This window comes from Tachysurus vachellii, chromosome 10 (genome assembly GCF_030014155.1).
Source record: "Tachysurus vachellii isolate PV-2020 chromosome 10, HZAU_Pvac_v1, whole genome shotgun sequence".
In the NCBI taxonomy this organism is placed as follows: Eukaryota; Metazoa; Chordata; class Actinopteri; order Siluriformes; family Bagridae; genus Tachysurus; species Tachysurus vachellii.
In genome coordinates, this window is record NC_083469.1 from 398,122 (window position 1) to 419,842 (window position 21,721).

A 21,721-nucleotide genomic window follows, 5' to 3' on the forward strand; every position below is an offset into this window, starting at 1 on the left:
TCTTCCCATAAAAATGCTAACAGTATTTAATACCACCAGATTTTGATATCTAACAATCTAATAATACATTTATTCCTCATAACCACCAAATCTCAGAGTTTTTCACACTTTGGTGCAGTCCAGTGTTTCGCTTCAGAGATCAGTCTGAAGTGTTTAAGCTAATGTAGGATCCATTACATGGTGCTTTATTATGGTGCCGCTCCGTTATTAAAGCTGAGTGCTGTGGGGCTCGCTGTGGAATCAGCACTTTCCTTAAAGCGTTCAATGATCCTGAGATTCACTGCTGCACACACCAGCCAACTGCACTGAAACAGTGTGGAGCAGTACACAGGTCAGGACACACACACACACACACACGTACTCACACAGACATCCTCACACGCACACACACACTCACATTTACACACACACACACACACACACGTACTCACACAGACATCCTCACACGCACACACACACACTCACATTTACACACACACACACACACACACACACACGCACGTACTCACACAGACATCCTCACACGCACACACACTCACATTTACACACACACACACACAAATACACACACACACACGTACTCACACAGACATCCTCACACGCACACACACTCACATTTACACACACACACACACACACACACAAATACACACACTCACATTTACACACACATACATACATACACACACATGTACTCACACAGACATACTCATACACACACACACACAAATACACACACTCACATTTACACACACACACACACATACTCACACAGACATCCTCACATCCTCACATGGGCTGAAAATGTTTTATTCATGACAAAGTTACAATTTAAAGATAAAGACAGTTTATAGAGTTTATAATATATATACTGTAAATATATAAATTTCACTTATTAACTCCTCAATTACAAAAAATAATTCAGAAAGAAAGATGGGCGATTCTATCTGGAAGTGATGCACAGTGACATCAAATAAATGTTGAATAAATAAATACAGAAATTAGATTCTGAACTGCTGTGTGTGTGTGTGTGTGTGTGTGTGTGTGTGTGTGTGTGTGTGTGTGTGTGTGATGTGATGTGAAGTTTTTCTTTAAAATTTCAATGCTCATGTTTTTATTCCTTTTCTCTCTGCTGTCAGTCAGCGCTGCAGTATAAAGTTTTATTCAGTTCCTCCTCATTATTCCTTGATGCATTATTTAAATTCAAGGATAATTCTGTTTATCTGAATATTTTCTTCACAAAACTTCTGGTGAGTAAAAAATATTTACAGAGTATTCTTTTCTAATATTTCAGCTTTGTGGGTAAATATTCTGACATTTTGTCAATAAAAGCCATGAAAATTTGATGACATTTTAGAACAAATTGCCTTTTCCTTTCTTTGAAATTTACTCAACAAATAATCCAGCGGATCGATACGCAGTGTTTGTGTTTATAAGAGTGAAGATTGTGAGCAGCTCTGAACAGGAGACAGAGAACAATTACATTAACCAGGTTTGGAACATGAAGTAATATTATATGTAATAAATGATTCTGAATGATGAAGAAAATTGTGACATGATGGTGTTGATCTTGACTGAATAAAAAGTTCATAAATAATCTGCAGCATTATAAAATGACAAAGTCTATATTTAATTCATACTTTTTATTTCAAAGCAGATTAAAAGTCAGGATTAAAAATCAGTTAGATGTAAACAAATTGTGATGTTAAAGTCATGAGAGGAACTCAACGAGACACAAATGTGATTTTGCCACACAAACAAATACACACACAAATGCACAGACACACATAAATACACACACATACATGCCCAGAGAAAAACACACAAACACACGCACAAATACACATAAACACACACATACACACCCACACGCACAAACACACACATAAACACACAAGCACATACACCCACACGTACACACAAACACATACACACATGCATGCACACAAACAATTCAAGTCAAGAAGCTTTTATTATCATTACACCATATATAACTGTTACAGTACACAGTGACATGAGACAACGTTTCTCCAGGATCAGTGTGTTACATAAAACATACACAGAGCTATAAGGACTTAGTAAGTGTCCTAGATACATAAAGTGTGTCTGTGTAACCTGGTGTACACAGTGTAGGACAAAATAAACAACACAGACAGGACAGTGCAGGACAAAAGACAGTGCAGACAAAAAAATTACAAGACATTGCACAAAGACAATAGACAGAAACAGCGGTGACCAGTGTACTGTAAATACTGTATGTTCAACAATATTGCATGGTCAGAAATACTGGAATGAAGTAGCAGAAGTATCGTGCAAAACAGACATCAACTGAAATGTGAGACAGCATGTGCAAAAAAAAGAGCAAAAACAGTGTGCAAAACAGCATGTAAACAGTTTGATTGATGTATAATGAAAGAGTATGTAAATGGTGTAGGTCTGTGCAGTCCATACAGATGATGTGTGTGTGTGTGTGTTGTTGTCAGTACAGTTCAGTTATTAAGGAGTCTGATGGCTTGTGGAAAGAAACTGTTACACAGTCTGGTCATGAGGCCCAAATGCTTCAATACATTTTTCCAGACGGCAGGAGGGTGAAGAGTGTGTGTTTGAGTGGTGTGTGGGGTGAAGAGTGTGTGTGTGAGGGGTGTGCATGGTGAAGAGTGTGTGTGAGGGGTGTGCGTGGTGAAGAGTGTGTGTGAGGGGTGTGTGGGGTGAAGAGTGTGTGTGTGTGAGGAGTGTGTGGGGTGAAGAGTGTGTGTGAGGGGTGTGTGGTGAAGAGTGGGTGTGAGAGGTGTGTGGGGTGAAGAGTGTGTGTGAGGGGTGTGTGGGGTGAAGAGTGTGTGTGAGGGGTGTGTGGGGTGAAGAGTGTGTGTGTGAGGTGTGTGGGGTGAAGAGTGTGTGTGTGAGGAGTGTGTGGGGTGAAGAGTGTGTGTGAGGGGTGTGTGGGGTGAAGAGTGTGTGTGTGTGAGGAGTGTGTGGGGTGAAGAGTGTGTGAGGGGTGTGTGGGGTGAAGAGTGTGTGTGAGGGGTGTGTGGGGTGAAGAGTGTGTGTGAGGGGTGTGTGGGGTGAAGAGTGTGTGTGAGGGGTGTGTGGGGTGAAGAGTGTGTGTGAGGGGTGTGTGGGGTGAAGAGTGTGTGTGAGGGGTGTGTGGGGTGAAGAGTGTGTGTGAGGGGTGTGTGGGGTGAAGATTGTGTGTGAGGTGAAGTGTGTGAGGGGTGTGTGGGGTGAAGATTGTGTGTGAGGTGAAGTGTGTGAGGGGTGTGTGAGGTCATCCACAATGCTGTTGGCTTTACGGATGCAGCGTGTGGTGTAAATGTCCATGATAGAGGGATCGATCTTCTCAGCTGTCCTCACTATCTGCTGCAGTGTCTTTGTGTGTTTGTGTATGTGACACACGCATAGACACACACATGCACATAACCACACACACAAAGACACACATACACACATGCACACAAATACACAAACACACACATACAGATACACACACACAAAGCGCTCACACATGCACATAACCACACAAACAAACTCACATAAACACACAAACTCCCACATGCACAGACACACACACACACACACATGCATAACCACACACACAAACACACACACATGCATAACCACACACACAAACACAAACACACACATGCATAACCACACACACGAACACAAACACACACATACACACAGTGTTATAAATGACAAATATCTCTTGTGACCCATTCATGTGTCTCAGAATGGTGTTAATTCAGTGTAATGTTACTCATACTGTCAATTTAAAAATCATTACAAATAACACATCTGGAGGTAAATGTTAATGTTCTTGATGTTTTTGTGTATATGTGTATATGTGTGTGTATGTATCTATGCATACATCATGTTGCCTAGCAACAGTGCTGTCACAACATTAAGCATATGATCTATTAGCATCACGCCTCTAAATTCACAAGTTCCATTAAAATTCACTGTAACTCACAAGATGGACTGAGTGACTGATCGAACAACAACATGGCGGCTGCACGTGTAAAACACGTGTAAAAGTGATTAGGATAAAAAGTGCAGTCAGTGTGAAGCAGCACAGTGCTCATTTAGTAAATACAGAGTTAAACAGATGTGTTTTTAATCTTGATTTAAAAGTGTCTACTGTTGAAGCACATCTGATCTCTTCTGGAAGCTGATTCCAGCTATAGGTGGCATAATAACTAAATGCTGACGCACCTTGTTTTGAGTGAACCCTCGGTATGTTTAACTGACCTGATCCTAATGATCTGAGTTGTCTGCTTGGTTTATATTCAGTTAACATATCTGTAATGTATTTCAGTCCTAAGCCATGAAGTGATTTATAAACGAGTAACAATACTTTAAAATCTATTCTAAATGGAACTGGAAGCCAGTGTAAGGACCTGAGGACTGGAGTGATGTGCTCAGATTTTTTGGTTCTGGTCAGAATTCTGGCAGCAGCGTTCTGTATGAGCTGCAGCTGTCTAATGGTCTTTTTGGGGATCCCAGTAAGGAGTCCATTGCAATAATCCACCCTGCTGGTGATGAAAGCATGAACAAGTTTCTCTAAGTCCTGTCTTGAGACAAAACATCCATCCATCCATCCATTTTCTACCGCTTATCCGGGGCCGGGTTGCGTGGGCAGCAGTCTAAGCAGGGATGCCCAGACTTCCCTCTCCCCAGACACTTCCTCCAGCTCTTCCGGGGGGATACCGAGGCGTTCCCAGGCCAGCCGAGAGACATAGTCCCTCCAGCGTGTCCTAGGTCTTCCCCGGGGCCTCCTCCCGGTTGGACATGCCCGGAACACCTCCCCAGGGAGGCGTCCAGGAGGCATCCGGAACCACCTCAGCTGACTCCTCTCGATGTGGAGGAGCAGCAGCTCTACTCTGAGCTCCTCCCGAGTGACCGAGCTCCTCACCCTATCTCTAAGGGAGCGCCCAGCCACCCTGCGGAGGAAACTCATTTCGGCCACCTGTATGCAGGATCTTGTCCTTTCGGTCATGACCCAAAGCTCATGACCATAGGTGAGGGTAGGAACGTAGATCGACTGGTAAATAGAGAGCTTCGCCTTGCGGCTCAGCTCCTTCTTCACCACAACAGACCGGTATATCGACCGCATCACTGCAGAAGATACACCGATCCGCCTGTCGATCTCCCGCTCCATCCTTCCCTCACTCGTGAACAAGACCCCAAGATACTTAAACTCCTCCACTTGAGGCAGGAGCTCTCCACCAACCTGAAGGGAGCAAGCCACCCTTTTCTGGTTGAGACATCTAACATCTAATTCTGGCTAGATTTCTGAGATGGTAGTAAGCTGATTTGCTTATCGCTTTCACATGGCCACTGAAATTAAGGTCAGACTCTAAAATTAAACCAAGATTTCTGACTTTATTTTGTGTCTTTAGACCCCTAGAGTCAAGGTGTGTGTTAACCTTGAGAGTTTCATATTTATTTCCGAATACAATGACTTCGGTTTTGTCTTTGTTTAACTGGAGGAAGTTTTGACGCATCCAACTGTTAATTTCATCAATGCACTTACATAGAGAGTCAATGGGGCTGTAGTCATTACGGGACAGGGCTAAGTATATCTGGGTGTCATCTGCATAGCTGTGGTAAGCAATTTGGTTCTTTTTCATTATTTGACCAATTGGGAGCATGTACAAATTAAAGAGAAGCGGTGCAAGAATTGAGCCCTGTGGGACTCCACATGTCATGGATGTCCACTCAGATTTATGGTTACCTATGTTCACATAGTAACCTCTCCCTTTTAGGTATGATTTAAACCATTTGAGGACCATCCCAGAAAGCCCTACCCAGTGTTCCAGTCTATGTAAGAGTATGGTGTGATCTACCGTGTCAAAGGCAGCACTAAGATCTAGTAGCACCAGCACTGATATTTTACCTGAATCAGAGTTTAAGCGAATATCATTTATTATCTTTATGAGCACTGTCTCTGTGCTGTGATGCTGGCGGAAACCAGATTGAAAATTGTCCAGATAGCCATTTGAGTTTAAGAATTTGTTCAGCTGATTGAAAACCTTTTCAATGATCTTGCCTATAAAAGGAAGATTTGAGATTGGTCTGTAGTTGCTAAGTATGGTTTTGTCTAGGTTACTCTTTTTTAGGAGGCTTAACAACTGCCGTTTTTAGGGACTTCTGGAAAAGTGCCTGTGAGCAGAGAGGTATTTACTATTGTTAAGAGGTACTAAACAGTTAAGTACCTTTTTGAGAAAGGATGTGTGTGTGTGTGGGGGGGGGGGGGTCAAGGCTGCACGTTGATGCTTTAAGATGTTGTAGTTTCTTCCAAGGTTTTTATATCAGTTATGTCAAATTCTGAGAAAATGACAAATTTCTGAGGTTGTTGTAATGAGGTCTGACTGACCACATTACAATATGAGGCCGTATTTATTGCCATTCTGATATTACTGATTTTCTCAGAGAAAAAGGTTGCAAACTCATTGCATTTGTTGTCAGAGAGCATTTCACTAGGAACTTGATTTGGGGGGTTTGTTAGTCTCTCTACAGTAGCAAAAAGAGTGCGAGTGTTGTTTATGTTGTTGTTTATAATGTTTGAGAAGAAGATCTGTCTAGCTGTGCCTAGTTCTACATTGAAAGCACGAAGACTGTCCTTATAGATGCTATAATGTACTTTTTTATAAAGTTTTGTTTTCCGCCACATACGTTCAGCTTTTCTGCATGTTCTTTTCATGCTCTGTACAGCTGTTGTGTTTCTCCAAGGTGCTTTACGTCTGCCAGTGATCATCCTGACCTTTACTGGAGCTATACCATCAATAGCATCTTTAACTTTTAAGTTAAAATTTTCAAGGAGAACATCAACAGAGTCTGCCGATAAGTTTGGCAACATTGATATAGCATTCATAAATACCTCACTGGTGTTTTCATTTATGAACCTTTTTTTGACATAGACAGATCTAGCATCAGTGGCAGGACAGATCAATAAATCAAAGTAAACACAGAAATGGTCAGATAGCGCTTCATCCTTGATAACAGTGGATGAAATGTTTAGACCCTTGCTAATGAGCAGATCAAGAGTGTGTCCCCTATTGTGTGTAGGACCTTGCACGTGCTGGGTTAGATCAAAAGTCTTTAAAACATTTAACAGTTCAATTGCAGTATTGTTTTCTGCATTGTCTATATGAATGTTGAAATCTCCAGCAATAACAAAATAATCAAATTCAGAGGAGATTGTTGATAAAAGTTCTGTGAATTCATCAACACATGTTGGGGTGTATTTGGGAGGCCGATAAATAATTGTAAACAGAATGCGTGGTGTACCTTTTAGAGCAATACACAAATATTCAAAAGACTGGTACTGTAATCACCAAGTAACACTTGCTTGCTTTGAAAGGCATCTTTGAATAAAGCAGCTATTCCTCCACCTCTTCTAACAGCTCTACAGACACTTATAAAAGTAAAGTTGGGTGGTGCTGATTCATTGAGGACTATAGCGCTGCTGCTGTCATCTAACCAGGTTTCATTTAGAAACATGAAGTCCAAGTTGTTAGTGGTGATAAGATCATTAACTAAAAATGATTTGTTCTTTAATGAACGGATGTTCAGAAGTGCTAATTTATCAGTAACTGGTTTTGGCCCTGTATCCATCTCAGAATGACGTCTAATAGGCAGTAGATTAGATAGAATTGTCGTGCGGCTGGAGAGGGCCTTCGTCTTTCTATCACATATCAGGACAGAGATGGGGAAAGCTAAAGGGACATCGGGCTCCCGCTTGTTCTGAAAACACTTTTGATTGTTACTGCTGTCATAGAGGGGACCCAACACATATCAGTTACCAGTGCTGTTTGCAGATGAGGGCTGGTGTGATCCCTGACGATGAGGCAGAGGTCGGAGTGCTCTCTCAGATGGAGGGGGATGGCAGGCTGGGCCCGGAGGCTTTGGTGGTTGTGGAGCCCGCCGTTTCATAGTTGATATTTGGGGACTCGCAGCAATAGAAGTTCCAGCAGATACCAGTTTCTCCATTTTCTCTGAAAAGCACAGAAGTGGTGATGTTGGAGAGGAGAGAGAGTGTGATGACATCAGCTGTGATTCTGGTGTTCCTGGAGGCTGCGGAGTGTTATCTTGTTTTTCCTGGTTGTTATCCACAGAAACGTCCTTGGGTGTTGATTCACCATCCAGCTGTAGTGAGGTCTGTGGGTCAGACCTGAGCTGTGTCTGTGAACAGTAGTTGTTGTGGCTGCTGAGTTTTATCCTTGTCAACTGAATGTCCATCCAGGCGTTGGTGCGAAATCCTGTGGTCATTTAGGGTGTCCAGGAGTGGACTGGCACACTCAGCTGATGAATGATGAAGGGAGAAAAAGATATTGTCTTTAAGCAACCTAGCACCTAGTTTGTTTGGGTGGATACCATCTGTGTTAAAAAGTTGCCATTGATTCCAGAAGATATTAAAATTGTCAATGTAATTCAGTCCTCTCTTGGTGCAGGTTTTTTGCAGCCATGAATTTAAACTTGGTAGCCGAGAAAACATATTTGTTCCTCTGGCTGGGAGAGGTCCACTGATGAATGATTGAACTTTCAGTCTTGCAAGTGTTTCAAAAAGTTCATTGAAATCCCTCTTAAAGAGCTCAGACTGCTCTTTCCCACATGTATGACAATCCGACTGACAGACTTATGTTTCATCAGAATGTTGCAAAGTTCCTTGTTAACATCAGAAACCGTTGCCCGAGGAAATCAGTATGTACGGGTAGCCTTGCTTCCAATGTTTCTGATAATAGAGTCACCCGCTATCATCGTGCTTGGCTCGGCTGCTGTCACTAGTGCTTCATATCTATTTTCAAGCCGCACAGGGGTGGTAGAATACCAGTATTAGCTACTCGAGTTGTACCCATATCTGGGGTAGATGATACTAATGCAGCAATTTGTGACACTCGTGACAGTCTAATGTCTTGAACACCTTTGGGTCTCGCACCCTGTTTATGCCATCGGTTTGTGTCCTCAATTACTTTAGGTTTCTCTGAGCTCACTATGACCTGTTTAAAAGCATTAGGTTCACAGGACTCACCAGCTTTATGTTGTGAGGGACCACGATGAAGCTCTGCTGTATGTTCTTGCAGGGTCGGCAGCACCACAAGTAACTTTGTTTCGAGAACTGCAATCTTTTGTAGAAGTCTGTGGCAGTTTGAGCAGCAGGTGGATTGAGATCCAAAAGAAGGCATTTTCTCTTCTGTTGGAGTGTGTGCAGCTGTGATGTCCTGATTTAGGATTGTAAACTGCTGACAATAGCAGACTGGTAGACCGCTATGACAAATTCCCCAAGTTGTTGAATATTCCAAATATCAATATAGTTCCAGGAATTTGTAGTTTTAGTGTGAGTGCCCAATTGTTTAGTTTGAGCACTGTGCTGAACTGCTGGAAGTTAAATCAAAAGATAAAAACGAAAAAGCAAAAGCGCAAGTAAGAGCATCCGAACTGTAGCGAAGCAGGAAGCAAAAAAAAAAATATTATTAGCATTATTTATATTAGGGGGTCACGGTGTCTTAGTGGTTAGCACGTTCACCTCACACCTCGAGGGTCGGGGTTCGATTCCCGCCTCCACCTTGTGTGTGTGGAGTTTGCATGTTCTCCCCGTGCCTCGGGGGTTTCCTCCGGGTACTCCGGTTTCCTCCCCCGGTCCAAAGACATGCATGGTAGGTTGATTGGCTTCTCTGGAAAATTGTCCCTAGTGTGTGATTGTGTGAGTGAATGAGAGTGTGTGTGTGTGTGTGCCCTGTGATGGGTTGGCACTCCGTCCAGGGTGTATCCTGCCTTGATGCCCGATGACGCCTGAGATAGGCACAGGCTCCCCGTGACCCGAGGTAGTTCGGATAAGCGGTAGAAAATGAATGAATGAATGAATTATTTATATTTGTGCATTAATGCTTATTATTTTTTCAGTTAAAACTCTTACAAGATACTGATTTTGCAACATGTCTTCCTGTGGAATGCAAAGGCCACTTAAACTGATGTGTGTGTGTGTGTTTGTGTGTGTGTGTGAGAGAGAGAGACAGAGATAATGAGGTATCGATTAAAGGTTCTCTTGATGTGTAAGAGGTTGACAAATGTGTTCTCACACACACACACACACACACACACACACACAGACACACCACACAAACACAAACACACACAGTATAATTTACACTTGTGTGTCTGTTTTCTGGTGTAAAGCCCACTGTCACTCACGCAGTGACCCGAGTCTCCTGCTGACCTTCTTCCACTTCTTCTCTCCATCTCTGTTTTTCTGCATAAATTTCTAGAACAATGAGTTTCAGTTTGCACTTAGCTTTGATTTTTTTTTTTTTTTTTTGTATTTTATGCCGTTAATGTTTAATTCATTATTTGGTCCCAACATTTTAAGAAATCAGTAATTCTTTATGAACTGAGTGAAGAGCCATTTTGTTGATTAATAGAAAAAAGACATTAACTCATAAATTCATAAAGTCTATAGTATTGAGAATCACCTGTGTGTGTGTGTGTGTGTGTGTGTGTGTGTGTGTGTGTGTGTGTGTGTGTGTGTGTGTGTGTGCGTTTCCCAGCAGGATACACTATAAACTCTGATCAGTAGTGTGTGGAAAGAATATAATACCATCACAATAGCAGAATAGCAGCCATTTTGTTAGGCATTACACACACACACACACACACACACACACACACACACAGTAATATCAGGCCTAATGTCCTGCGGTGCTGTAAAGTGCAGGTCTTATTGCTCTTTTCTCGCTGCAATATTAGAAACTGAATTCCCTCAGAGGAAAGAGTTTTGCACACACAAACACACACACAAACACACACACACACACACACACACACACACACACACACACGCACGCACTTCAAGGTGACCTGACGGTTAATCCAGTCGCTTCTCAAGACAGGAGCAATCACTAAGCCCCGTCACCCCGATTTACTGTGATAAACAGAACAGAGAGAAGAGAAGAGAGGGAGGGAAATGAAAGGAGGAAAGAGAACAGTGGTGACTGAGATTGTGGAAAAAAGAGTGATAGAAGGAAGTGGTGTGTGGAGAGAGTGAGAGATAATGAAATGAAAAGAATGTTGAGAAAGAAGAATGGTGAAAGGAAAACGTAGAAAAGGAAAGAGAGCGAGATAATCTGTGTATATATGCATACATACATACAGAGAGATGTAGAGACGTGTAGAGAGAGAAAGGTATAGAGGGATGAGAGTAAGGAAGAAGAATGGAGAGATATAGTGGCAGAAAAAGGTTTTAGAGACTAAAAAATATTACAGGAGAAAAGAAATGTAGAAAAGCATGAAAAAATGAATGAGTGGAAGAAGGTAGAATGGGAGAAAATGATAAATGATGGAGAGATGAGAAGAAAGTGAGGTGTGGAGAACACAGTATGATGAAAAAGAGAAAGAGAGATGTAAATGTTAGATAGGGAATGATGGAGAATAAGAATAGAGGGAAGTGTGTGTGTGTGTGTGTGTGTGTGTGTGTGTGTGTGTGTGTGTATGCATGCAGCGTGATTTATCAGCTCTCAAATGAGAGAAAACACACACACTGAAACCATTCAGAGCTGTAATGAGCTTGGTGGTAAGCAGGGTGGTGAAGCAGGATGGTAAGTAAGCTCTCGAGCTGCCACTCCACTGTACTGAGAGACGACTTCATCTCAGCTTCACCTGCTCATTACTATCATCAGTCTCTACACATTGTGGCAGTACCAGACAGCTGGATCACTACACACAATTCGGCTATGCTGGCTGCTCTGTCCTCAGTCGTTCTTCACTTACACTTCATGAGAACCTGGCAGGCTGGTGGAGCAGGTCAGCTTTATTCTTAGTGATGCTGCTTCACACATGTCTCACATCTCAACATCTCATCATTGGAATTCCACACAGTTTACGTTACTTCTCCGATCAACCTTCTCATCTCTGTGATCCACCACCAGCTGGTTCTCTAGGAGATGCTCCTCAGTCTTGTCAAACTCATGCATCTTATCCTCCCCTGCATGATACCACACAGAAAACCAGCAGAAATATAGCTGCCTGTGGACGTGTCTTAAATAACCTGAAGACGAGCTGATGCTCACACTTAAGACTAGGCTCGCTCCGGTCAGCTCTGCCTCTGAGCTCCATTCCACCTCTGCTACTGATCCTAAATGCAACTCCACAACTTCCTCCTACCCCACATCATTACTGCACTCTCTCCACTAGTTTCCTTTAGCTCCTGCTGCAACAGATATAAAACACTGATGTTATCTTACAAAACCATAAACTGACCAACACACACTGACCTCAAAGCTCTTATGTGTCTGTAGGGATTTAGTGATCATTCTCCTAGACTGATCATTAATCATCACAAGAACATTAGTGATATAAGACTCTGGTGTTGGCGAGGAGGTCCGGAGTTCAGTCGGTGTTCGGTGGGGTTGAGACAGGTTTCAGTGCAGGACACTAGAGTTCTTCACTTCCACAACATGTCTTGATGGAGCTGCTTTGTGCACAGGAACATTGCAATGGGTATCATGATGCTTTGAGGACTAGGGTTAGGGTTAGGCAACAACAGTTCAAAGGTTTAGGGTTTGGGGTTAGGGAAACCGCAGCAATGATTCATTGCAGCTATCAGACAGAAGGATTAGCCAGTTTGTCTGCTCCCTGGCTCTGGATTGTCACTCATTAACTAGACCAGTTCTGAGACTATGTGCCATGCTGCAAACTGAGAGCAGCACCTTCACAAATGGGATTGACACCACCCTGTCCTAACAGGTCAGCCTTGCCCTCAAAACTACAGTTCCACTAGACTACAAACTGTTGTAGAAAGAACATTATTTCCATTTCCATTATTTCCTGTCCAGTGTCACCAAAGTGAGGATGAGGTTCTCTTCTGAGCCTGGTTTCTCTCAAGGTTTCTTCCTCATATCATCTCAGGAAGATTTTTCTTGCCGCTATCGCCTCTGGCTTGCTCATTATTGATAGATGTTAGAGATAAATAGTATCTTCATTTTAACCTTTAAACTTCTGGTTCTATACTTCTGTAAATCTGCTTTTGAGACAATGTGAATTGTTAAACGTGTGATACAAATAAATTGAATTGAATTGGAATCCTGGAAATATAGGATGTAGAGAACATCGTGCCTTGTAAACATATGACCCAGAAAATTGTAAATATAGGGTTTTAAAAAGAAATCTTTGGGAAAGGCAAAATTTGGACACTGGTTTACATTGGACCCTGAAAAATGTTCTGCTTTATATACCCTGCCTTGGGTACCCCTGGGGCACACGCAATGTAGGATCTTCGTTATAAGGGTTTTTGAGAAGATAGGTTTTGTGAACCTAAGGTCCAGAGAACTTAGAGTTCTAACACTAGATTGTACCGCAGTGGTTTATAAGAACCAGTTGCCCTAATTAGCAGTGTGCAAACCATCACCCCTGCAACATTCCACAAACTGAGCACAACAGAATAAACACTGCACATTGAAATCTGTAGAATAAACCATGGAAACTGTTTACACAGTCATTGCTGATGTACTGGCATCTTGTTGTGCTGTTTTTTCCCCCCCAGAATGCCAGCTGGTGGAGGGGTCAAACAAGTTTTGTCTAAAGTCAGACAGTTACCTGCTGCTACACCATATGGCATGTATGTGTGTGTGTGTGGGTGTGGGTGTGGGGGTGGGTGTGGGGGTAATGAGCAGAAGGTATGTCTGCTGATTCATTGCTAAGGCTTTTCAACAGTCAAAAAACATAATTAGCTCTTTCCAGTTCCATAATGGAAACACTCCAAACTTCAGAACGTAATAAACCCTGTTTCCTTTCTTCCTTATTTCCTCCTCATTTCTCTATCCCTTTCCCTTCCCTAAGCTGTAAAGTTTCCCATGTTGCTTTCATTCCAGTGAGCGCAATGTGGCTTTTGTATATTAATCACCGACGGCTTTAATGGATTTAATGTCAGGCAGAGACGCGTGTTGGCAAAAAGCCATTTATTGTGGCAATAACTCATCAATCAGTGATTTAGTCACTTAGTGAGCTAGAGGACTCAGGCAGCTAGCTTTGTGTATGCTGCTTTCCATAGTGCACTAGATGAGCTGAAATGAATATAGATAGAGGTGTGTGTATCCAGGTGGTGTTGTATTTAATACACGAATCCAGTGGAGAACCAGCTGGTGTGGACGTGACTAGCAACAGCTCTCACTAAATTTATGAAATGTTAAGCTAATTACATTCCAAAGGTAAAATTCAGCAGTAATTGTGTTTTCTTGTAAATTCATTCATTCATTCATTCATTCATTTTCTACCGCTTATCCGAACTACCTCAGGCGTCATCGGGCATCAAGGCAGGATACACCCTGGACGGAGTGCCAACCCATCACAGGGCACACACACACTCTCATTCACTCACGCAATCACACACTAGGGACAATTTTCCAGAGATGCCAATCAACCTACCATGCATGTCTTTGGACCGGGGGAGGAAACCTTAGTACCCGGAGGAAACCCCCGAGGCACGGGGAGAACATGCAAACTCCACACACACAAGGTGGAGGTGGGAATTGAACCCCTAACCCTGGAGGTGTGAGGCAAACGTGCTAACCACTAAGCCACCGTGCCCCCTTCTTGTAAATTTTCATTACATTATTATACTGCCTTGTTTGCTATTTTGATCTATTGTTCCAAAAAAATATTTATTTTATTTATATGCATTTTTCATCTGTACAGCCCATTAGCTAACATGGATTAATATTACATTTTAAATCTGCTTAAATACTTTAAACACCAATGTTTTCTTACGTCTTCCAACTTTTTTAGTTGCATTACAAAAAAGCAAAACCTCAGACAGCTAACAAATAGAGCAATGGTGGTTAAATATGACATGATAATGAAAGTGTAATCCTATCCAGCTCACCATATTTAAACATTTATGGTACTATTAGCTATTTAAGTCTAGCTAACATGTTCCTGCTAACCTGATATTCTCTTTGTGTAAAAGAAATGAACTTATTTAATAGCAGATTATCAGAGGTAACAGAGGTAAATTACCTGCTAACAGTTACCCACAGAACTGGGTTTGGAGCAGACTCGTTCTTGTTGCACATTACATTGTGTGATGTTATATGTGATTTTTCTTATTGGCTAATAGAGATGAAGGCAACGCCATCCCAATTTTTATTTAAAACCACCTCTCTTCCACACTAAACCTCCCAGCAGTCTAGGCTGTTACCATTGACATCTTTGTGTGAGTTTATCATAACTACCAGGCCATCTGCACATGCTGACAGACATAATGAAGCATTGCTGTGTGAAATATTAAAACCAGAAAGATGAGATCTCATAAAAGAGGTTCAATCGCAATAATATACAGCATGCCTGACAGAGGACAGCCTTGTTGTATACTTCCGTACACTCTATAAGGGACATATAAACCACTGTTATCCTTCAGTACACTCTTAATTTTACTGTACAACACCTTGATCATAGCCACAAACCTGGTTTGAACCTGAAGGGTTTCCAGCACCTTCTACAAATAATCATGCTCAACCTGGTCGAAGCCGTTTCCTGATCTTGGAAAATCAGACCAGTGTTTAAGCCCAAGACATCCAAAATCAGGCACACAGTATGTCCTGGAGAATGAACTGCTCCATTACCTTAGTCGGTCTCAAGAATAATGCTTTTGAGAGCAGCTTGCAGTCAGTGGAAAGTAGTAACACAGGGCGGTAGTTCCTCAAGTCTGTCAGGTTTCCTCGTTTTTGGCAGTAGGTTCAGGATGGCCCTCCTGCAGCTCAAAGGAAGTCTACCTCTGCTCAAACTGTACCATAGGACAACCAGCATGTCCCCACTGCTATTCTCCCTCTACACAAAATAATTGCACTACAAGTGGCCAAACTGTTAAACTCCTGAAATTTGCAGATGATACTACGCTCATTGGTCTCATCCAAGATGGCGATGAATACTGCTGCTGTATATTGCGCAAAAAGCATAATATTGCACAATATTGCTATTTGCACTCCCACACTTTATGTACATAACTGACCGCTCATATTCTATACTCATATTTTATATATTTGATTCATTCTATATTCATATTTTACATTCTGTCTATATTGTATCTCATCGTCTGCATTGTTTTCTTGTATAGTATTGTGTTATTTATGTCAGTACCTTTGAGAGTCACAAACTGCTGGAACCAAATTCCTTGTGTGTGTCAACACACTTGGCCAATAAATCTGATTCTGATTCTGATTCTGAACTGCACAGAAAGCCTTGTAGAACTCAACAGGGAGACCATCTATTCCTGGTGCCTGTCCATTCTCCATACCCTATAGATCCTCATGAAGCTCCTCCAGATTCAGCTCTCTGTTCATCTCCTTGGCTGCTTGCTCAAAAAACTTTGTCAGGTCAAACTCTCCTCCATGATTTCCAGATGGTTTCGATCTGTTATCTGTTGTACAATCAAAATCTCCAACTAAATTTAAAAAATCATCAGTGCTGCAGTCAGCAGTCACATTGTTTATTTTATCTAAAAACCCATCCTCTCCACTGCATTGGTGGGTGTGTACACACTGATAAAAACTAAAACCTCATTCTCATAAAAGGTTTTCACTTTTAAAAGCCTCCCATTTAAAATATCTTCAACTGACTAAGATGAGGAATAAAATTGTGAGTGAACAGCAAGGTGACTCCACCACTTACAGTAAAATTTACATTTACATTTACATTTACAGCATTTGGCAGACGCCCTTATCCAGAGCGACGTACATAAGTGCTTAAATCTCTAACATTGAATACATTAATGCTGGCTCACTAAGTTACATACTTAAGATACCATGAGTTTAAAACATTTGTTCAAAGTTACAATGAAAGTGTCAAAGGTGTGTTTTTTTTTTTTAAATGCAAAAGATAATGAAAGAAGTGCTAGTTGAAGTGTTTCCTGAATAAGTAGGTCTTCAACCGCCGCTTGAAAATAGCCAGTGACTCAGCTGTCCGGACCTCTAGGGGAAGTTCGTTCCACCACCTTGGTGCCAGTACAGAGGAGAGTCTTGTAGTATACTTGCCTCTTACCCTGAGAGATGGTGGAACCAGTCGAGCAGTGCTGGTAGATCGGAGGGTGCGGGGTGCAGTGCGAGGAGTTATGAGGGCTTTGAGGTAAGAGGGAGCTGGTCCATTTTTGGCTTTGTAGGCCAGCATCAGTGTTTTGAATCTGATGCGTGCAGCTACCGGAAGCCAGTGGAGGGATCGCAGCAGCGGGGTGGTATGCGAGAAAAAAAAAATCACTAACCCATCCCACTCCTTCACCAAATCAGCAGCATTACTGACTATTTTTAAAAATATCTTCAGCAATGTATACAACATTTAATTGTTCCTCCTGTGAACCAAAGTTGAAAGCAGAATCTGACATGCACTCTTCGCTGTCTGACTCTATTTCTTCTACTCTTGTTTCATTTTTTTGCTTGTTTCTTCCCGTCTCTTACCTAATTGTTTCCTCTTTATTGAGACTTTAAAGCTGGGCTCTTCCACTATTTCCACATCTTCCCCGTCAGCCTGCACTAATGTAGTGTATGGTAGCTCCGTGCGACTGCTCTGCACCCCTGTGAGTGCCTCTGCCAGTGCAGGCAGCTCCAGTAAAGCACCAGAATCCACTGGGGCCTGTTCAGCCAAACAGGGCTTTTTCCCAGTCCAGTTCAGACAAGCAGGTCTTTTCCGGGGTTGTTGTAGCTCCAGTGAACTTCTGGGCTGCAGACTGGACTTGGGTCTCACTTTTGTTTAGCTCTGGTGAAGCAGCATTTCTGGGGCATTCAGCAGCCGGCCGAACTGTGGCCGCAGGGGGAAAGACCTAAGCAGGCTCAACTGTTTCTTGCCATGGTTGCTCAGAAACTACACCAGGTTACGTATGTAACCCGGTTCCCTGAGAAGGGAACGAGACGCTGCATCAGTGCTGAAGCTATGGAAGGCGTTCCCATAGCTTCCCATAGATTGTCTCACGAAAGGACAGGAGTGACTGGCCTGGGAACACAGAGATATGATTTTCAAACGACAAGTTGCTGTCTAATATAACACCCAGGTCTTTCACTGTCAAGCTACTAGTAACAGTACATCCCTCTAAATGGAAGTTGCCCTGCACACCATGGCTATTTTCCAGGCCTACCAGGCTGACCTGCTGACAGAGCTCGACGGTGGTGAGGGGTTGGGACTTCAGGTGGTATCTGAGCTTCGCCAAGCCACTGACCTTGCACACCATGCCACAAAGCAGACGGCCCCCTCCATAGGCCGTTCAATGGCTGCGCTGGTTGCCCCCGAGGGGCACCTGTGGCTCAATTCAACTGATATTAAATATAAGGATAAGTCCTTTCTCCTGGACGCCCCGGTTTCACCTCAGGGCTTGTTCGGCGATGCAGTGAGAACTGTGGTTAAACAGGTTAAACCCAGGAAAGTGTGTGCTTTCTCCTTCTCAGAGAACCACCTTTCTGGGGGCACTTTGGGACTCCACAACGATGCGGGCACATCTGCCTCCTGCTCGGGAATAAAAGCTATTCGGATAGGCCGAGGCCTCTCTGTCACCGAGGCACAGAGGGTGCTTGGCCTCATGTCGGCAGCAGCCAACGTTATCCCTTTGGGTCTGCTTCACATGAGGCCATTCCAGCTCTGGCTCAGGGGTGCGGGCTTTCATCCTCGCAGACATTCCCTCAGGGTTATGAGGGTTAAGCACCGTGGGCTTCATAGCCTTCTTATGTGAAAAAGACCCCGGGTTCTGGCATTGGGTCCCATTCTAGGGGCGTGTCACCATCGCAGGACTCTTTTGATGGATGCCTCGCTTTCGGGCAGGGGAGCGGCCTTGGATGGCCGTCCTGCCCAGGGTCTATGGGAGGGCCCCTATCTCTCATGGCACATAAATTGCCTGGAGATGAGGGCTGTGTTTCTAGCATTGAGACACTTTCTCCCACACCTCAAGGGCTGCCATGTCTTAGTAAGGACAGAAAGCACTGCGGTGGTGTCCTATATCAATCGTCAGGGTGGTCTGCGTTCACGCCCCTTGTTCAGGTTGAGAAAGGTGAGAAAGTTGAGAAACAGCAGATTCTGTTCTGGGCAGAGACCAGGTTTCTTTTGCTGAGAGCGTTTTTCATTCCGGGGCATGCAAATTGGGAGGCAGACTTCCTGTCGAGGCAGGTGCTGAGGCCCGGGGAGTGGCGTCTCCACCCCCACGTGGTGGAGCAAATTTGGCAGATCTTCGGCCGGGCGGAAGTGGATCTGTTTGCCTCCAAGGAGTTGACCCACCGTCCGCTGTGGTTTTCCCTCTCTCAGCCGGCCCCTTTGGACCTGGATGCCTTGGTATGGATGTGGCCGAGGCTCTTTCTTTACACCTTCCCCCCCGGTAGCTTTGCAACAATCAAAGAGAGATAAGATCATCTGAGAGGAAGTGGAAAAAATCACAACTTGATGCAGATCTTGACTCTAACCATACACTCCTGTCCAAGTTCTCTTCATATGTGACTTCTGCCAAGACTTCCTTCTACAAAGAAAAGCTTGAAGCTTTGGCACAAGACTGCACAACATCATCTCTTCTCTACTCAACCCCATAACTCCACCTGCTTCATCCTCCCTGACTGCAGAAGACTTTGCTTCTTTCTACCACAAGAAGATTGAGAAAAACTGCAGGACCTTCACTTCTGCCCCGACTGCATCTACATCTCACAGTGTGGATTCACCACTCCTTCAATGTCACCTTTCTCAACCGTAGCATCAGAAGAAATTTTACAACTCATCCGGTCTTGCAATACTACCACCTGCTTATTGGTTCCACTCCCTTCCACTATGCTCCAGACCATCTCACAAGACCTTATGCCCTTTATCGCCACTTTCATCAATAGATCAATAAGGCCGGTATCACTTCTCCCTTTTCTTTTAAAAATTCTTTTAAAAATTTCTCCCTTTACTTCTTAAATGCAGTGTCTAAAATCAACTGTCTGTCTATCTCTCACAGAACAACCTCCAAGATCCCAACCAGTCTGGCTTTAAAGCAGCACATCTAAATTTAAAGCAGCCCTTTTGGATGTCTCTGAGAAACTACATGCTGCTAGATCAGCCAAGCTGTCATCCTCCTCATCCTCCTCAGCCTTTCAGCGGGTTTGATACGGTCTACCTCTTATCCACCCTCAGGAGTCTTGGGATTTGCGGATCAGCTTGGGAATGGTTTGCTTCCTACCTGGAAGGATGTTTATATCAGGTAACACAGAGGGGAGTGACATCTGTTCCACACAGACTCTCCACTGGTGTCCCACAGGGCTCAGTACTTGGTCCTCTTCTTTTCTCCCTGTATACTCACTCTCTTGGTGAAGTTATTTCCTCACACGGGTTCTCTTACCACTGCTATGCTGATAATACACAACTTATCTTCTCTTTCCCTCCTTCAGACACCACAAGTTCTATTTGGATCTCAGCATGTCTGGCAGACATTTCATCGTGGATGACTGCTCATCAGTTGAAGCTCAATCCCAGCAAAACTGAACTTGCAATATCCCTGCATTACAATCTTATCTCCCCTTCAGTCACAGCTCGGGGTGACCTTAGGGTAACTATTGACAATCAACTGTCCTTTTCCTTGCATGTGACACACTCATGTCTGTTCCTTCTCTACAACATTAGTAGGATTCGGCAATTTTTGTCCACACAGGCTGCTCAGGTACTTGTTCAGTCTCTTGTCATCTCAACACTGGACTATTGCAATGCACTGCTGGCAGGTCTACCTATGAACGCTATTCATCCTCTGCAAATTATCCAAAATGCAGCTGCATGACTGCATGTTTTCAACCAGCCTAAGTTCTCCACACCACCCCACTGCTGCGATCCCTCCACTGGCTCCTGTAGCTGAACACATCAGATTCAAAACACTGATGCTTGCCTACAAAGCCAAAAATGGACCAGCTCTCTCTTACCTAAAAGCCCTCATAACTCCGCGCACTGCACCTCGCATCCTCAGAGCTACCAGCACTGCTCGACTGGTCCCACCATCTCTCAGGGTAAGAGGTAAGTACACAACAAGACTCTTTTCTGTTCTGGCACAGAGGTGGTGGAATGAGATTCCCCTAGGGGTCCGGACAGCTGAGTCACTGGCTATTTTTAAACGATGGTTGAAGACCTACTTATTCAGGAAACACTTCAACTAGCACTTTTTCCCTGTTTGTTTTATGGGTGTATTACTTAAAAAAAAAGACTCATGGTATCTTAAGTATGTAGCCTAGTGAACCAGAGTTCATGCATTCAATGATAAAGATTTAAGCACTTTTGTACATCACTCTGGATAAAGGCATCTGCTAAATGCTGTAAATGCATTCCTCTACACCTGCAACAGTTACCACTCGAACACCATGGCTCTGTGTCAGGTTGAGGAGGGGGTCTTTAAACTTGGCCGCTATGCTTCCAGCGTGAAAGCTGGTGCAGGCAGTCAGAGTCTTTCACTATACAGTCCCTGACAAAAGTCTTGTCACTTGTGTACAAATTGACCTGAAGTGCCACTGAAATATATTTCTAATCAAGATTTTTTTTACAAGAAATGGCTCATTTTAATCCCAACAGCTTTTGTAATAATGTTTCAGTGCAAAATGAAACTGTAAAAAAGTATTCTGATATTCACAGCTTGGTAAAGCCCATTGAGTCAATTTTTGCAAAGACATAAGTGTTGTCGCCTTGCCATATGAGCTTCACCTGTGACTAATAATGGATCAGTTAGGTCTCAGGTGTGTATAAAAAGAACCCCAGTACA